Source organism: Phoca vitulina, unplaced genomic scaffold (assembly GCF_004348235.1).
Source record: "Phoca vitulina isolate PV1807 unplaced genomic scaffold, GSC_HSeal_1.0 scaffold41, whole genome shotgun sequence".
Taxonomy (NCBI): domain Eukaryota; kingdom Metazoa; phylum Chordata; class Mammalia; order Carnivora; family Phocidae; genus Phoca; species Phoca vitulina.
Genome location: NW_022589744.1, coordinates 15463581 through 15469656, shown reverse-complemented (window position 1 = coordinate 15469656; position 6076 = coordinate 15463581). Strand labels below are relative to the sequence as shown.

Genomic DNA, 6076 nt, shown 5'->3' with positions numbered 1-6076 from the left:
GGGGGGAGGGCCAGGAGGGGCTGCAGGGGTGAGGCCCAGCAGAGGTTTGGTGACGGGAGTGGAGACACCGAACCGCAGCAGGTCAAGTGTGGAGACACATCCTTTCGGGCCTTGAGAGAGGAAGAGATGCGGGGCCGCAGGGGCATCCACTTCCTTCCTGGAGGCCTCGCGCGGCTGTGCCGGCTGTGGTCGGGCAGCGGCGGCCACGCGGTGGCGCTGCAGGACAGCCTGGCGGCCACGCGGCACGGCCGGCTCCCCGCGGAGGCCCCGTCCTGGGCACCTGCACCCAGCATCCCTGCGCCCCCCACCCCAGCACGTCAGCACGCGGCCCCTCACACCCCTGGGGGTCCTCGCAGGAAGGATAGAGAGCTTCCTGGACCGGGACGCTGCGCTGAGTCCGCCCGCCCGGGGGATGTCATCGTCTGTCTGCGCATCACCGGTTCATGTACTCATTCAATCATCCATCTATCCGTCCACTCATTCGGTGCCCACCGCGTGCAGGCCTTGCTCTGGCTGCTGCCGTGGGTTTGCATCAGGCATGGGGTCTCGGGATGGCAGGCTGTTCCGATGGGGGTGTGGCATCTGGTCTCAGGAGCACAGACACTGGGACAGTGAGGGGGCAGCGTGGGAGCGGGGACAGGGCCCCGGGCTCCTCTGATTCTGATCCTCTGCTCGTCGGAGCCTCCTGGCCCTACCTGGGGAAGGGCTGATCTCACCTGGATTCGTAAAGGTGGCTCAGCTGCTCCCCCGAGGGGGACGGGGTGGCGGTGGGAAATGGCCCTGGAGCCCACGAGGGGCCGCCCTGGTGAGAGCAGGTGGGGGGTGGAGGTGCTCATGAGAGAGGCGTCCTGGACCAGCAGCTGGGGGGTAATCATGGCAGACACACACCGGTCTACACCAGTCCCTGTGAGGGGACACGGGGAAACAGCACAGAGGGACTGGTCGCCTGCCTGATGCGGAGCTGGACTCTGAGCCCCTGGCCTCGGTGGGGGAGGGGTGGGGGGTGACGGTGGCCTGGCCGGGGGCGTGGGGAGCAGACGGACATGTGCCTAGCAGCTGCTGCCTGGGGGGTGGCCCCAGGGGCTGGGTGCCGAGCTGCTCTGCTCAGGCAGCACCCACGTGCCGTGGTCTCAGGCCCAGGAAGGGCATCTGGGAGTGGGGGAGTAGAGAGGGGGCCTGCAGGGCGGGGGGTGAGGGCTGGGCGGGGCTGACCCTCAGCTGGGCCGCCGCAGGGGCTGCAAGGGCCAACAGGGCCAGAAGCGCCCTTGGGTGTCCCCTCCACACGGTGCCAGCGCCGCCCTGAGTGCCCAGGGAATGCCCGGCACGTCTGAGACCAGGTCATAGAACCCGGGGGCTGTGTCCTGACGGCTGACGGCAGCCCCACAGAGGGGGCTCGGAGCCAGCAGCACCCGGTGGCCGCTCAGCGTCCTGACCCTCACAGCTGGGGTGCCGATGGGCTTGCGGTTAGTGGCTGGGCCGGGCTCTGGTCCGCGGCCGGGGGTAGCAGCTGCCCTGCCACGACCCGCCCCCGGACTCGGCGCTCAGAGGCCGCCTAGCTGCCCGCCAGGGCTCTTAGGGCCCCTCGCAAGCTGGCCTCGCGGCTGTCGGTGGGAGGGCTCCCCACTGGGCTGCCCGATCGCCGTGCCGCTTCTTCTAGAGCCGGTGATCCGAGGGCCTGGTGCCAGGGCTGCCGGCTTCGTGCCCCCAGCGGTCGCAGGGCCCTGAGATGCCTCCAGGTCCTTCGTGTCCCCAGGTCCCAGGCCTATCAGCCCCACGAGTCCCTGCAGCCCCGCCCTCCCTCTTGACGTGCGCGGACCTAGGGGAGTTTCCGTTTCCCGCAAGCACAGCCCGGATTCCAACGCAGACCAGCCCAAAGCCCCGCTCCGGAGCCACGCTGTCCGGCCTCTCTTTGGGCATTTTATTGGGGTGACATTCACGTCACATACAACTCACTATTTTAAAGTGAACAATTCAGTGCATTTCGTGCCTTCACAACGTTGTGCAACTACCTCTATGTAGTTCCAGAACATTCTCATCACCCCAGGAAAGCACTCCATGCCCCTTAAGTAATCACTCCCACCCCCTCCCCCAGCCCCTAGTAACCACTGGTCTTTCCGTTTCTGTGGATTTGCCGACCCCCGGATATTTCATAAAAGAAGAAGTATACAATATGTGACCTTCTGTGCCTGTCCTCTTTCCACGTCCGTCCACGTTGTGGCAGGTGTCAGTACTTGCTTTTTAGAGCTGAGGAATAAATACTCCATTGTGTGGTGAGACCACATTTTGTTAATTCGTCCGTCAGTGGACGCCTGGGTTGTGTCCACCTTCAGCTGTGAATAGCGCGGCCAAGAGCACGCGCGCACCGTATGGCCTGTGTGCTCCTCTGGGTACGTGTCTCGGAGGGGAGCCGCCGAGGAACGCGCGAACGGTAGGCTTAGCGCCGCGCTGCACCGAGCATGAGGACCCCCTCCACCTCCCGGCCACACTAGCCACGTGCCGTCTTCGGGATTCTGGCCGATTCGTGTCCATTCCCGGGCTCTCCATCCTGCTCCCCCGGCTGGGCCGCCCACTCTCACCCCAACACCGCCGTCTGGATCACCGTAGCTTTGTAGTTAAGTTTTGAAACACGGAAATACAAATCCTCCAAGTTTTTCATTACTGTTCTGGCTATTTCGGGGGTCCTTGCAATTTCATATGCCTTTGAGGGTTGGCCTTCCCACTTCTGCAAAAAGGTGATGGGGGTTTTGGTAAGGATGAGATCACCGTGGAGTGTGCCACTGATGTCCACTGGGCCTTCGTGCCCCTGTGTGCTGGGGCCAGCTCTGCCTTCCGCGACGTGTGTGGTCCTCGGCGTGTAAGTCTCCACCTCCTTTGTTAAATCTGTTCCAAGGTATTCTGCTCGTTTTGTAAATGGAATTGGCGTCTTCATTTCCTTTTCGGGCTGCTCCTTGTTGGGGCGCCATTTGCTTTCCCCCCAGTCCAGAAAGTTCTGGTACATAGCAAAAAAGAAAACCGCACACGGTGTCCGCTCTGTCCTCGGCTGTGGCTGTTGCTAGCCTCCGCCCCCCTTCCCTGGGGAGCCCGGGGTCCTGTGCGTGGCTGGGGCTCCCTCAGAGCCAGCTGGGTCGCTGGAAGGGCTTGGTCTGGGCCCTCCAGTTAGGAGAAAGCCGGGCTCAGAGCGTGTGTTGGGGGGTGGGCTGTCATGGTCCCCGGGGCCCCTCTCCTGCAGGGCAGGACCACGGCACAGTGCTGGGGACAAGCTCCGGGCCTGGCTCCTACTGGTCTCCCCCCAGCCCCTTCCCACCATGGTCGGGGTCCACTCTGGGAGGCCCCAGTCTTGACTCCCACGTGGAGGGGTACAGCACCGGCCGGCTCTGCTGCCCACCCAGATCAGTGCTCCATTCTGGGGTGGTGGCTTGTCCCCCTTAATGCTCCTCTTTCGAAACTCCTTCTACACAGCGGGCAGCGCCTGGGTTGGTTCATCTGCATCCTTGGCCGCCTGTCCTGTTAGGTCTGGTGCTGCCGACCAGCTGGACAGTCCTCCCTGGAGGCCCCTTGGGCTGAGGCTCTTGGGTGAAGCCTCCTCACCCCCTGCCTCTCCCAGCACTGGGGTGGGGGGGGGAGAGATGGAGATGGGCCTCTGCCTCCCGACCCCTTGTGCCCCGCTCCATGTGCCACGCTGTGTGGCCAAGCAGTCTGCTCACTGGTACAGGTGGGTGGCTGCGGCGACCCTGGCTCCCTCCGTGGCTTCGTTCCAGTGGGGGCCTGGCAGGCGGGGGCCGCGGGGGCTGCCCTAACCCAGGATGTTCCGGCTGGACAGGTGGGTGGGGAGCGCAGCGCTCGCCCTTGGTCCTGTCTCGGAGACATGAAGCCCACCCCTCACGGGTGGGTGAAGGCCCCGTCCGTCCAGGTGGAACGAAGGGGCTGTAATTGATTTCCTCTTCTAGCCGCTGCTGCTGAGGAGGAGAAATTGAGAGAAACTGAGAGAAGGCCGCAAGTATCGCCCGGAAACCAGCTAGCTGAGGGCCTGACAACAGACAGTCGCTGAAGCTCTCTCCGCAGCTCCCTCCTAAACCCTGAGGCCGGGCCACCCGCCAGGCGGGGGCAGGGCTGGCGAGGGGTCTCCCGCCCCCTCCAGGAGAAGGAGCTGATGGCCCCAGTTCCTAGTAAAGCCCTGAGGTCAAGCCCCTGGTTAAAAACTCGGAGAAGAATGGGTCCATGGAGGCTGCCCCCCTGCTCGCTGGGAATCGTAGGCGGGACAGGCTGCCCCCGCCCAGTAATTAATCCCCAAACCAGCTCTTCCCACACTCTCTCTGCCGGGCCTTCCGTCCTGAGACTGAAGGACCAGTGCACGCACACGTAGGCACCCCGTGTCCCCGCGGTCACCCGGTGAGCGCGGGCCTGCTGTAGGGGCCTCTGCACCTCCCTTAAGATGAGGACAGCCTAGGGGATGCTCCCCAGAAATCTGACCCAGGACAGACCTTTGGGGCACAGCTGCCCCGCGCGGTGGCTCCAGGTGGCCCAGCAGGACGACCCCACGAGATGCCACTCCCCGAGAGGCTGCCGTCCCCTCCCTCAGGGCGCCGCGGCGCAGCGGGCCTGGGCCTGGGGGGGGGGGGGGGGGGGGAACGAGTCGCCTGGCAGGCCCCTGGTGCCCCCCCGTGGCCAACTCCCGCCGCGCATCCATCTTTCATTAGGAGCATTGGGTTTGCACTCAAGTCCTGGCGACGGAAAAACCGATGTTGACAGGAAAATATTACTTTCTCTGCGGAAGCAGAAAACAAACGTGGCCCGGTCAGGAGCTGCAGCGCTCAGAGCCCCAGGTTTCCATGGCGACGGCGGCCCTCCCCACCTGCGAGCGGAGCGAAACAGGTGCTGCGCTCGGGGTTCGGCCTCTGCCCCGCGCGGCCACTCCGGGGCTGATGCCCCCCACCCCTTTCCCCCACCGAGGGCAGGACAGACGCTGTCCTTCCCATTCCGGCCGCCACCCACCTCCTCTTGGCAGAGGGTCCCCTGCATTTGGGGGCTTTGCTTGATGGGGGTCTTTGACCCGAGGCTTGCAGACAGAGGGAGTGGTCGGCGGACTAAAGCCCCTGAAGGATGTCCGCGTCCTACCCTGGGGGCCGTGACTCCGGGGAACAGGGGCTAAGGGGATGTTGCAGGTGGCCCTGAGGCCAGGCCGAGGCTGCCTGTGACGTCGGGAGACTGTCCCCCAGGGTCCTTAAAAGCGGAAGAGGGGGCAGACAGCGTCAGAATCATGGGACCCGAGAAGCTCCTGGGGCCGGGGATGCGGCAGATTCTGGAAGCTGGGAAAGGCGGGAAAATGGAATGCCCCCTGGGCCTCTCGGGAACCCAGGAGTGTTTGCGGCCGTGGGGGTCTGCTGCAGCAGCCACGGGGGGCTCGCACAGGGGTGTCCTCAATCTGGGGGACCCTCAGTGCTGTTCCCAAGGCCTGGACGCGTTCTTTCCCAACTGCCCCTTGCTGCGGCCCCCGAGGACCCTGTCCGGAGCCCCCGAGCCCACTCCTGTCGTCGCTGCGGCCCAGGTGCCCGTGCGGCTGGGGTGTGAGCATTCCCTCTAGAACGAGGACCCACACGGGGCCCCCAGAACCTCTCACCCCGGCAGAACCAACCAGCGCTTACTGGGCAGTGATTTCTCCAGGAAGCCGGCCAGCCCCTCCCAGGGAGGCCCACAGCGGGCAGCGATGGTGACCTTGCGTCCTGGGAGCCACGTGGCCCCTGTCTGCGATGGCCGCCGCGTGACCTGAGTGCACCGGCGCCTCCTCTCGCTGCGCCCCGGTGCGCCCAAACCGCCCCATCGCCCCCCGCCCCCCGCCTGGAGCTGGTGTGCATAACTCACCGGACCTGGGGTGCACCCCTGCCCCACGCAGCACCCCCACCCTTGGTGGAGAGAAGGTCTCAAAGGGGCCTCAGTGTGAGGATGTCTGAGTCGCGACCCCAGTTGTGCCACCACCCAATGGACGTGGCTTTGGGCGAGTTACTTAATTCCCGGCCCCCACTTCCTGTCACAGGGGTGACAAGAGCCTGTCCGCAAGCGGCGTCCAGGAAGCCACCCC

At 65.1% G+C, this 6076-nt stretch overlaps 1 long non-coding RNA gene across 1 annotated transcript; it reads right to left on the bottom strand.

Moving 5' to 3' along the window:
• Positions 1–1897: 1897 nt before the first annotated feature.
• On the bottom strand, positions 1898–4601 carry LOC116648031. The gene is made up of 2 exons (XR_004302434.1): positions 4482–4601; positions 1898–3956 (listed from the first exon to the last, which is right to left on the bottom strand). It is a non-coding gene; the product is annotated as an uncharacterized LOC116648031 (long non-coding RNA).
• Between the last annotated feature and the right edge of the window lie 1475 nt (positions 4602–6076).